Here is a 12,376-nt window from a genome sequence, read left to right on the forward strand (position 1 = left end):
GAAGCATTGTCCTGATGGAAACAAGATGCGGAACTGATAGCGTCTGAGAACAACTGTTATTTCTTCCCCACATCTGTGACTTCAGAGTCCACCATCGTAAGGCTCAGTCCTCCTCTCCTTTCTCATTACCGTCAAAGCTTAGTTTTGAACATCATATACAGCACCAAGAGCTGGGACACCATGGGGGACACTGCAGTCTCTGCACATGGGGGAAATAGGGACCTGGATGAGGAAGGCAGCTGACTCGCGTGGGACCCAGGCAGGCTGAAGCTGTGTTAGCTGGACAAAGCAGCAGCAGTCTTTGTTATCTGATTCTTAAGTGGAAGGTACCCGCACTTCAGCATTTAAATGTTTACAAGAGATTTGTGCTGCAGTATTTGATGCTGGATACTCACACAAAAGCAATTACCAAAATGCAAGTGGTTCTTAAAGACACTGTAGCCGGAGTATTACCTGCATTCCTTGCACACTGGCTGGCCTGCTGGAATTCATTTTGTCTTGGTGTGACAGAAAGGACAGGTAAAAGGTACAAGTTGTGTGTAGGAACAGCCCATCTTGTAAGCAAGCCAAGGCACGGGGAGTGTATCCCATCAGAGTTACACTACCAAGGCAGGTCCCCTATGCAGCACCGTCTCACGTGTTAAAAGGATGCTCTAAAATATAAGGATATAGATAGAAAAGAAACATGCTGTCCTAGATGTCTCTCAGGACCTGCAAGGCAGGTATTGTAAACAGATGTATTCATGCCAGGGAATAAACAGATATGATTTAAAATAAACTGGCAGATTTTGTGCTCAGATGGACTAGGAACATTCACGCAGTCTGTTACTGCAGTTCAGCTGTGAGAGGCCAACACCTTCAGCAGAGAGGGACTAGCAAGATGTTTGGGCAGAATTATGTCCGGTCATGACATCTGTTGCTAAAGTGGTCCAGAGTTTGCACCATAAAAGTGCACAAGTTAAAATGCAGAAGGACAAAAGTGAATAATTTATGTAGCTAAGCTAAAACTCTCAAGTGCCCTCTAATAATGAGGACTCCTGTTTTTGTTGGTATAGTCCTCTGTCATCTCGGATCTTGCAGATCTGAAAGCTGCCGATGATGACTGCAGAAGAATCACACAGAATCACAGAATCACAGAATCACAGAATCAACCAGGTTGGAAGAGCCCTCTGGGATCATCGAGTCCAACCGTTGCCCTGACACCATCCTGTCAACTAGACCATGGCACTAAGTGCCATGTCCAGTCTTTTCTTAAACACCTCCAGAGATGGTGACTCCACCACCTCCCTGGGCAGCCCGTTCCAATGTCTAATAACCCTTTCTGAGAAGAAATTCTTCCTAGTGTCCAACCTGAACCTCCCCTGGCAAAGCCTGAGGCTGTGTCCTCTTGTCCTATCGCTGGTTGCCCGGGAGAAGAGGCCAGCTCCCACTTCACTACAACCTCCCTTCAGGTAGTTGTAGATGGCAATAAGGTCACCTCTGAGCCTTCTCTTCTCAGAAAGAAAGTCAGCACCACACTGATGATAAGGCAATGTCTAAAGAGCAAGGGGGAAAATCTGTTTGTTTTCTTTGGAGGCATCTCACTGTTTGATGCAGTCTTTGTACAGCACCTGTAAATCAGTGACTGATTTGAAATGTATTTTCTTCATCAAAAGCTATTTGAAACAACAGGTAGCACCTATCCATTCAGTCTAAGCTCCCTTGACATTTTAAGATGACACATAGTGAAAACTGTCTTCATTCTAACTCAAGTAGTTTCATCTCTGGATGTGTTTAAGAAAAGACTGGACATGGCACTTAGTGCCGTGGTCTAGTTGACATGGTGGTGTCAGGGCAACGGCTGGACTCGATGATCCCAGAGGTCTCTTCCAACCTGATTGATTCTGTGACTCTGTGATTCTGTGATCTGACTGTCACCAGCAAACAATGGCAAATTAAAGACTGAACAACCCTCAACTCTACTCTCCTAGGTACCTGTGCAAGAATACCCAACGTCTTTTCTACAAGCTTCTAGGAAACGTAAGAGGTGATTTCTCAGGTGGGAAGGGTTCTGGTATGCAGGGCACTGGATGTCAACAGGAACGTGTTAAAATCTGTCTGGAAACCAGTGGTCAGATGGCATAAAAACGGAGCACAAATGTGAGAATGATCGTGGGTGAGAGACATGGCTTATCTAACGGAGTGCTGTGTTCTGCACTGCCTTCAGTTTATGAATGGATTTAAAGCGTGGTGCCAAACAGAGCATATTGCAGTTGTCTAATCCTTAGGTGACAGAGGCAGGCATGATAGTAGACAGAGCTGCATCCAAGAGGGCTCTTCAGAACAGCCCAGTCAGTCTGGCATTAGTGCTACCTGATCTGCAGGAATTGGTCCAGGCCTCTGAATCTGAACTGCTGAAGGGAAACCTGGTCGAGGGAGCAGCTGTTGAGGTATGGCGCTAGCTGCTTCTACCCTGCTGGTCTCTCCCCGGCCAACATTGCTTCAGACTTGCCTTCAGACTTGCCTCCTTCACCCCCTGCCCCCAAATTCATAGACTTAACCAAGCTACCCCCCACAGTTAGATTAAAGGGAGACAGAGAGCAGAAGGGGCATTTCACAATAAAACATCATTTATACGAGATGACCGTGGTATGGAAGAGGGTAGCACCAGGGAGTGAATTATAGGGGTCCAGAGAAGAAAGAGGCTGTGGCAGAGAGAGGGTTGTTATTGGAGCGCACAGGGAGCAAAATGACTGAGATAGAGGGTGTAGATAAATAGAAATAGCTGCGATGGTGTGATTTGGAAGGAAAATCAGTCACTACTTCAGTCACTAGTGGTGTTCAGTTTAGGGAGCTGAGCGGTAAATCACAGGCAGGTTGGGACGCCAAGAACATTTGTGACCCTGTGAAATACTGGAGAGAGAAAAGTTGCGGTAACAGCGAGTAAGATGCAGATCTCTTCTATCTGAGCATGAGTATCTCAAGGTGAAATAACAGAAGGAGAGGAGGCGGGAATATTGATTTCTGCCTCACAAAACAGACAACAACGCCTACTTTTTCATAGCCAGAATTTAACCATTTGCTTTAATGGGCCAGTCTGCAGTACAGTGGGGGCTTAGTTTCTTCTTGTGCGATCTAGAGGGGAAATCATGCTGAAGTTATTTTTATTTTATTGTAGCCTTGCAGGAGAGACATGAGCAACATTTTACCCTCCAACACCTGTGTGCTGACTGTAGGGGCAGCTGTAGTCCGTGAGTGTAACCAGTCTGCGCCGCTGCCCTGTCGTACAGCGAGCGGGTACCCTGAGCAGCCGGACGCTGGAGGAGCAGCACTGGAAGGCACAAAAAGCCTCTTATGCCAAGAGGGCTGTTGTATGTGTTGGCAACAGATGACTTCTTCTGTCTGTCTGAGGGCAGACGTAGCTTCCTTCTATTTATCCTGTGAGAAGGATGCTCCTAATGAAAGGCGCTTTCTTCAGCTGGTCGTGGCTTTCTCAAAAATATTCCTTTGGGAATGAAATTTCATTTCGTTGGTTTTACACCATGAAAGTGCACACGTGTGTGCTCTGGCGCTGTGGGGCAGGCGTTAGAGAGAACGTAGCTGCGTGGCTAGGCAAAGGGCTTGCTGTCTTGGACTAGGCTCAGCAGGTGGCTGAATGGAAGCAGGAGGTGAGTTTGGCGATTTTCTGAGCTGCTGCCATGCCCTTTCTCCTTGAAGTCAAAGATGGTCATGCACATACAAAGGGAGTGTGAAGTCATGGCTGAGAATCTTAAAAGGCTCCAGGGTCAGGCGATTCCGCAGCCAAATTCTCCTGGCAGCACCACAGCACTTGGTGTATGTTAGTGGTTCCCTGTAAAACATGGGGACAGCGTAGTGGGAGCGGTGTTCCTGGGCAAACATTGATTTTGGAGTGTCCTGTATGCCAAAATTTCCCACCTTTGTTTAGTATGAATTGATATTTTTCATGTGTTGCATGAGCATGTATTTCCCCAGATTCTGTTTACCCGATTTCCCTTCTGATTCAGTATCTCTTCTCTCCTCCTCCTTCTTCTCCTTCCTTTTTCATCATAGCAGATAAAGCTGAGCATTTATCTCTATGGCTGCGTGGTATTTGCCTCATACCTGCTTATTGACTTGAGAGATGACTTTCTAAATAGGGCAAGAGCTTCCTGCAATTGGAATGTTACAATATGTGGGATTTGTTCATCACATCAGAGTTTTGATGTGGGATAATGTCTTGAAGGAGGGCAGATCAACTGGAAGGCTCTCTGGAGATCCAGAAATGTATTTTAACCATAGGCCTGGCATGGCCTAGGCATAGGCCATAGCACTGCCAAGTCCACCACTAAACCATGTCCCTCAGCACCACATCTACACATCTTTTAAATACCTTCAGGGATGGTGACTCCACCACTTCCCTGGGCAGCCTGTTCCAGTGCTTGACAACCCTTTCGGTGAAGAAATTTTTCCTGATATCCAATCTAAACCTCCCCTGGTGCAACTCGAGGCCATTTCCCCTTGTCCTATCATTTTTTACTTGGGAGAAGAGACCAACACCCACCTCGCTACAACCTCCTTTCAGGTAGTTGTAGAGAGCGATAAGGTCTCCCCTGAGCCTCCTTTTCTCCAGACTAAACAACCCCAGTTCCCTCAGCCGCTCCTCATAAGACTTGTGCTCTAGACCCTTCATCAGCTTCATTGCCCTTCTTTGGACAACTGGATTTAACTCCATTCACCACAACTCTTTGGGCTCGGCCATCTAGCCAGGTTTTTACGCCGCGAAGCATATGCCTGTTGAAGCCATGAGGCGCCAGTTTCTCCAGGAGAATGCTGTAGGAAACAGTGTCAAAGGCTTGACTAAAGTCTAGGTAGACAACATCCACAGCCTTTCCCTCAGCCAGTAAACGGACCACCTTGTCATAGAATGAGATCAGGTTAGTCAAGCAGGACCTGCCTTTCATAAACCCGTGCTGACTGGGCCCGATCGCCTGGTCGTCCTGTCCGTGCCATGTGATAGCACTCAAGATGATCTGCTCCATCACCTTCCCCAGCACCGAGGTCAGACCGACAGGCCTGTAGTTCCCCGGATCCTCCTTCCGGCCCTTCCTGTAGATGGGCGTCACATTTGCTAACTTCCAGTCAGCTGGGACCTCCCCGGTTAGCCAGGACTGAGGGACTGCGCAGAGGGACTGTTCACCCAAACCAAGTTACCAATGTTCTCCGATATTTGCAGGACTGAGGTTCAGCAAAACTGGGGAGGCTCAGGGCAATGTCTAATACCAAAAGACACTGAACTAGAAAGCAAGCCACAACAATCTCCCCCCCTCTCCCAGGCCTGCTTTCCTAGTCTTTTAGGAATGATTTACAATAAATAAAAGACTTTCTGAAAGTCCCTGCCCTGGTGAGGCCGCATCTGGAATATTGTGTCCAGTTCTGGGCCCCTCAGTTCAAGAAGGACAGGGAACTGCTAGAGAGAGTCCAGTGCAGAGCCACGAAGACGATTAAGGGAGTGGAACATCTCCCTTATGAGGAGAGGCTGAGGGAGCTGGGTCTCTTTAGCTTAGAGAAGAGGAGACTGAGGGGTGACCTCATTAATGTTTATAAATATGTAAAGGGCAAGTGTCATGAGGATGGAGCCAGGCTCTTCTCAGTGACATCCCTTGACTGGAACACAGGAGGTTCCACATAAATATGAGGAAAAACTTCTTTACGGTGAGGGTGACTGAACACTGGCACAGGCTGCCCAGAGAGGTTGTGGAGTCTCCTTCTCTGGAGACATTCAAAACCCGCCTGGACGCGTTCCTGTGTGACATGATCTAGGTAATCCTGCCCCGGCAGGGGGATTGGACTAGATGATCTTTCGAGGTCCCTTCCAATCCCTGACATTCTGTGATTCTGTGGTTCTGTGTGATTCTGTGAAAGAAGGGTTTTTTTCCAAGTTAGCAGTGGATGTTATACTACCCTTTCCTGTGTTTTTTTCCCATCTCTTTCACACTGTCCAGCTTTAGACTTCATCCTGCAGCAAGGTTCATGAAGGCAGCTCCCCTGTGCCCATGCAGAGAGATCATGGTGGTATGCAAACCGTAATCACCTGGATTCCTCACAGGAATGGGTAGTTTCCTTTTGAGAAGGCTCATTACAGCGTGCAGCCACATAAAGCTCGTAAGAAAAAGATTCACAGAGCCTGATCTCGCTCTCGTCCTGCAGCTCCTCTGATCGTTTACACCAGAGCAAAAAGAGGGAAAAAAACCCCAAACCTAAAGCAAACAAACAAAGCAAAACATCCTCCTAATGATGTGTGTTCTTCACCTCCAACAGTGCTAGCGTTGTACACACGCTTTGCGCAGGTGTACACGAATGCTGAAGTGGGGAGGCAGTATGGAGAGCAAAGCTCTTCAGGAGTTAGTGGAGCTTCCCTGCTGGAAGTTTATAATCACACTGAAAGAGGGAAATCTTGCCTCAGCAGACAGGAAAGATGTGGTGCAATTTCAGCACAGAGTTGCTAGAGATAAAATAGCCCATAAACTGAAAAAAAAATGTAGGGGACACTTCGCATGGCCCGAATGTGCCATGTCAAAGCTAATAGCAAGGGGTCCTTTGACCACAGAAGCAGCGGTGTACGGGCTACAGATGCACGTGGTGACTACAGCCTTTACCTGCGAGGAGGAGCACACATCCCTGATCCTGGGTGTAGTGGCTGTTGGCAGATTCTTCTTAATGGTGACAGATTTTCTTGAGGGAAGGTTTTTAAGCATTAATGACTGAAAAGGCTCAATCTGCTGTTGTGTTTGAGGTGAAACTCGTTTCATGTGGAACGGCTGTGCGGCTGGGGAAGAGGCTCCACTTCAGAGAGTGCATGGTCATGAGCAGGGTATAACTTCAGAAGAGAGTAATGCCTCCAGCCTTCTCACACTAAGGCTCCGTGTCACTGTTTTGCCTGCCCTCAGTCTCATCTTCAAAAGTTCCTGTTCCTCAGATGTTTCCACCTCCTCCAGTTGTGCTAGTTCAGCCGCTTGTGGGGATGAAATCTACACTGGAGCTGGTCTGGCATTAAGGATTTGCTCTTGTTAGTAGGGCTTTTAGAGAAAAGTTGGATCGTTTGAACAGCTCACCTATGAGGTGGCTACAGAAACAGTTTAACTGGCACAAGTGAGCGGCAATGTGTGAGAGAGCGCACAGGATCCTCTCAAACTGGGTCTGCTGCGGATGGAATAGCGCAACAGAGCCACAGCCCTACACGCTCTGAACGTTATTTGCATGAGTAGCTCCATTGTGTTTCAGTGGGACTCTACTTACACATGTAAAACCAAGTGTTTGCAGGGCTGGGCCCTTAAAGAGAATAAAAGCTGCGATTGGGGTGTGCCGTGCTCTAAACCATATATAGAAAGTGTAATGCAAATGTATTTTACTGGCTGGCCTGTCTCGTCTGATCTGTCTGCTCTGCAGAACTGGAGCTCCTGTAGCAACTTTCCTTCGGCTTGGTTTGCTCTAATGGCAGAGGACCCTGCTTTTGAGCAGAAAGACTGATCTTCTGTCCCTCCCGCAGCCAGGGAGTTGTGCAGAGAGCGAGTGCAGTGTGGTGAGAGCTGTAATGTTTCCAAGATGTTCTTGGATATGCTGGAGTGCTCTAAAGAGCCGGGTCAGCTGGCTTCTCTGGAGCAGCTTTCACAAGCTTGGCCGAGGGAGGGCCAGGCCCCGGTACGCAGGGATGCTCTTGAGGTTGGCAGTCCCGTGGTCTGGGGCTCCGCTACCTGAAATCCTGCCTTACAACCTGTCATGGCAGTTAAGATCATTTGGGAGCTTGTTGTTGTCAGTTCCCATGGTAAAACCCTTCAAGGACAGCAGGAGGGATTTCTCAGCTGAGAAGCCCTGCCTTGGGAATTCACTGCTCTCGGTTTGCTGTGGCAGATTCCCAAAGGTGGTGGGTGAAGTAGCAACTTAACTCTTCAAGAGTGAAGCAAAACACCTTGATAGTTGCTATTGGGAGCCCCGAAGAGAGGAAGGAAGAGACATAAAGCCGTTGGAGGGGAGAGGCTTGGTGTGGTTATTTGAGACCGCTGCCTGCAGAGTTGCACAGTCATTTATAACTGTTTGAAATGTGGGGGGATGGGGTCGGGGGGATGGGAGGGGAGCTGGAGGAACCACAGCATCTGCGAACTAGTAGCGTTTTATACTCCTTTTCCCGGTCGAACTCCGCAAAGGGCAAGACAGCAAAGTACCGGGTCGGAGGAGGGAGGAAAACAAAAAAGGCAGTCCGCTAACACCTCGTGTTTTATCGCTGCTGCTGGATGTGTCAGGATTGAAGCACAGGCCAGGATTTTCAAAGGTACCTTCAGGAAAGGGAAGTTGGGTGCCTGGCTTCCTTAGGCTCCTTAGAAAAATCCCAGCCTCTACTGCCCAGGGGAACCAAACTTCCTTTTAAGCAAACCACGATGGGTCCCTGATGTGGGTGAGAGTGGGACTGGGTCTTCCATCTAAGGCACTGTGAGGCATATCTGTTCCTCACACCGTGTTTTGCTGCCTGGCTGGTCTACTCTGTACAGCTACTCCTGTTGCAGCCTTCCCTGGGGTCAGTCCACTGAGCCTTCGCTGGTGTGGGATGCATAAAGGAGAGGGGGAATTGTAGGTGTTACACCAAAAAAAGACCCGTATCGATGTAAAAATAGAGAAGGTTTGTACGTCAAGTAAAGGAGCGGGCTGAATTGAAGGCGACAAAGGTGGCGGTGGTTCAAGTGGAGCTGATCAGTCAGGTTTTGCCAACATCAGCTCTAGAAAGTACTGCCATGATCAGTGGAAAGGTACAGGTAGGGCTGGCGTCGGTGGATGAGGTGGAAGGACTGGCCAGAGACCAACAGTTTCCACCTTCAGGTCGTGAATCCTGGGAGCTTGTAGCCCAAGGGACTTGTCTGGTAAAAGTGATGGAAAGAAGCAAGAGGCACAAGTGGGCTGAAAGTCTGTTCAGGGGAAAATGTTTAGGGGCTCTGGTCGGCAAATGAGAAGGGATTGAAAACCACTGTTACGAAGTATCGCCTCCAAGGAAGAGTATCTATCTACCTACAGTAAGAGGTGTGAATTGGCTACTGTTGCAGTGCTCAGGAAGCTGTGAAGAGTTCTGTAACGATGTTACCAAGTGGGCATGGACAAGGGAAGGAGACGAGAGGGACAAAGAGAGGAAAAGCCCCTTAGGGGTTGGGGGCTGAGCAGAGAGAGGAGGTGGTTTTATCTGCCAGAGCAACGCCCTGTGTGAATGCTCAGTGCTGCAAGGGTCTTCTTCCAAAGAGCTGAGTTGCTTAAAAGTTGGACAAGGTGAAGAGTGGGTCGTTTGAGGATAAAGGGAGAGGGAGAACACACTCTGCATTTCTATTCACTTCTGTTGTATTGGCAGAACAGGTTATTCAGGCATCGCGGATATGCAAAAATGACCCGCCTGCTTTCTCTAGTCAGGCTGCAGCGGTTCTGTGCCGCTGTGTGCCACCGGTGGTTTGGAAAGCTCTTCCTTACAACCCACAAGATCGCCCATTTTAAGAACGTCTTGTGGAGGTGAAGGAGAAGGATCAGTGGATGTTGAAAGTGCTCTTTTCACAGAGTGAGTCGAAGAGTGAAAAGGGCGGGGGATTGCTACAAATCTTCAAAACTCTTAACTGCCAGCCGGCTTCAAACTACATTGACGTTTAATCCCCCAAACGTGGAGCGTTTGCTCAGGATAGGGCCCTTGAGCACATTTAGGAATCGATAGGTTGTGTCTGTTTGTCATTACTGTCTGGTTCCTCCCTGTTCGGTTGCAAACTGCTGCTTAACCCAGTGCTTTCTCCCATCAGAAAAGGCCCTCAGATCCCTCAGAGCGGCTCCATCAACCCGCTGCCAGCTGGTGGGCAGAGTCGAGTTGCTCAGCCACCAGGTAGGAGAAACGTGCTTCGCCTCCAGAACTTCCCTCCCGCTTTCCTCCTGCCTTGCCCGTGCCCAGCCGTCCCCTTCCTTCTTCAGACCTACGTGGAAGGGAAATTCAGTGCTCGGGCTCCGCGGGCCGAGCGAGCGTGCTGCTCCACGGCGGTCCTGCCTAGTCCTGCCCGCCCGCCAGCCGGCACCGCCGGGCACTGCCCCTTTCGCCATGACGACGTCGCCCGTTGCTGGTTGCCGGTGCCCACCCGACTTCCCAGCGTGTACAACCCCCCTCCGTGAGGCCGAGGCGGCGCCCGGCCGAGCTGCCCTGGCCGGCCGCGGCGGCTCCGGGCAGGACGGCGGTGAGGAGGGCTGGCACGGCAGGGCACCCGCCGCCTTCCCGCAGCACCCCCGGTCCCGGCGGGCGCCTCCCCCCGGGGGCCGCGCGAGGCCTCAGGGCTCGGCGGCGGGCGGGCGCCCCCCCCCCCTCAGCGCGGGGCCCGCGCCGTTTCCGTTAGGGGTGCCGTGAGGGGGCGGGCCCCGCGCGCCGCCGCCGGGGAGCGCGAGGTGCTCGCGCGCCGCCGGGCGGGGCAGGGCGGGGGGGGGGGGGGCGCCGGCTCCCGCCGCCCCGCTCTGACAGGGGGCCCGCGCCGGCCCCTCCCCGGTTCACCGGGCGCCTCCCCTGCGGCTGCGGGCACCGGGGCAGGCGGGGCGCGGGGGAGGGGGTTACTCTCGGCGCTCGACTCGGCGGAGGGGAGGTGTGGGGGGGGAGGTGTGCGCGGGAGGGGCGGCCCCTTTAAGAAGCGCCCCGGGCGCGCGGTCTCTTTAAACGGGGCGGAGGGGCGGGCCCGCCCCGAGGCGGGGGCCAGGCTATGTTAATAGCCGGGGCGGCGCCGCGGCGAGCGGGGAGGGAAGGGGGTGGCGCTTTGCTTCCCGCGGGGCGCTCGCCGCGGCGAGCCTGTCCCTTTAAGAGCCCGGCTGCTACCACTGTGTAGGCGATAGGCGGGAGGGTGGGGGGGGGAAGGGCTGCAGGCTCCGCCCTCTCGCTGGGGAGGGGCGGGGCGGGGGGGGCCGGGCGAGACCACTGCCCGGAACGGGGAGTAAGAGGCGGTCCCGCCGGCGGAGTGAGTAGGGGACAGTACCATTCCCGGGGCGGGGCGCGCGCGACGGGCGGTACCATTTCTCTCTCCGGGTTGCGGGACGCGGCGGGAGGGGGGAGGCGCGGGGGGGGGGGGGGGAAGCAATGTGGGGAAAAGCCGGGGGGGGGGGGGGAGTGGCAGCGGGAGCGGGCGAGAGGGGCTGCGATGGGCGGTACCATGTGTGCGGGAAGGAGGGGGGGGAGGCGCTGGCGGACAATGGAGCCTGTGTGTGTTTGCGGGAGGGGGAAGGACCCGCCGTCGCCGGGGGGAGACGCTGCGCCGCCCCCTCCCGCCCGGGGCTGAGAGGAGCCTCGGCCCCCGCCCCTCCCCCACGGCCCGGCGGTGAGTGAGGGGGAGGCGGCGCGGCGGGCACCGGGCGACCACCGGCACCGGCAGCCGCCGCCCGCCCAAAGTTTGAGAGTTGGGGGAGGCCCGGGGGCGGTGGGGGGGGGGCCGGGGGGCCGCCGCAGGGAGGGCCCGGCGGCGGCCGCTGTGGGGAGCGCGGCCCCCAGGACGGCGGCGCCCCGGCGGCTCTGTTGGCGGCCCCGGGGCTCTGCTTGGCCCCGTGGCGGGGTGTGGGGTGCCCCGGGGGTGTGCTGCGTGGCGGGGGGATGGAGGATGCTCTGAGGTGCGGGGGGTGCCCCGGCGTGCGGGAGGTGCGCTGGGGGGTGCCCCGAATGGAGGGGTGGGGGGTGCTCCGTGGTGCAGGAGATGCCCTGGGGGCTGTGCTCTGCGGAGGGATGTGCGGGGGGTGCCCGGGGCTGTGCTCTGCGGAGGGATGTGTGGGGTGCGGGGGGTGCCCGGGGCTGTGCTCTGTGGGGGGATGTGCGGGGTGCTTTGGGGTGCCCGGGGAGCCCCGGAGGCTGTGCTGGATGGAGGAGCATATGGGGCGCTTTGCGTTGTGGTGCAGGGGGTGCTCTGGGTGCTGGGCTGTGTGGGTGGGGTGTCTGGGGTGCTTTGGCTTGCAGGGGATGCCCTAGAGGCTGTGCTGCGTGGAGGGATGTGTGGGGTGTCCTGGGTTGCTCTGTGGTGCAGGGGATGCCCTAAGAGCTGTGCTTTGTGGGAAGGGTGTGTGGGATGCTCTGTGGTGCAGGGGATGCCCTAGGGCTTCTGCTGTGTGGGGTCCTCTGGGGGGCACGGGATGGCCGCGTGGCTGTACTGTGCGGGTTGCCCTGCGTTGTGCGGGGGGCATTGGGTTCCCACGTGGAGGTGTGGGGTGTGCAGGGGTGTGGGGTGCTGTGGGTTGCAGCACTGGGGTGCTCTGGAGGCCACGCTGTATGAGTAGGTGCTTGGGTGCCCTGGGGGCTGTGCTGTATGGAGAGGGTGGTATTGGGTGGATTAGAGGTGGTTTTTAATCCCAGTGAGGGACTGGGACATAA

The 12,376-nt window shown here is 53.8% G+C and overlaps 1 protein-coding gene across 3 annotated transcripts in view; it reads left to right on the plus strand.

Annotated features, from left to right (window-relative positions):
- BCL9 (BCL9 transcription coactivator) overlaps window positions 1–12,376 on the plus strand; it is a 64,743-nt gene that overhangs the window by 19,004 nt on the left and 33,363 nt on the right. The window contains exon 1 of one of the 3 annotated variants that reach the window (XM_068395167.1): window positions 9,810–9,877. The exons of 1 other annotated variant lie outside the window; for it this stretch is intronic. The gene's annotated coding sequence lies outside the window, so the exon portion shown is untranslated. Of the gene's footprint in view, window positions 1–9,809; window positions 9,878–10,927; window positions 10,983–12,376 lie in introns of those variants that run through there. One more of the 3 variants, XM_068395164.1, reaches the window with a different exon arrangement.

Source organism: Nyctibius grandis, chromosome 2 (assembly GCF_013368605.1).
Source record: "Nyctibius grandis isolate bNycGra1 chromosome 2, bNycGra1.pri, whole genome shotgun sequence".
Lineage (NCBI taxonomy): Eukaryota > Metazoa > Chordata > Aves > Nyctibiiformes > Nyctibiidae > Nyctibius > Nyctibius grandis.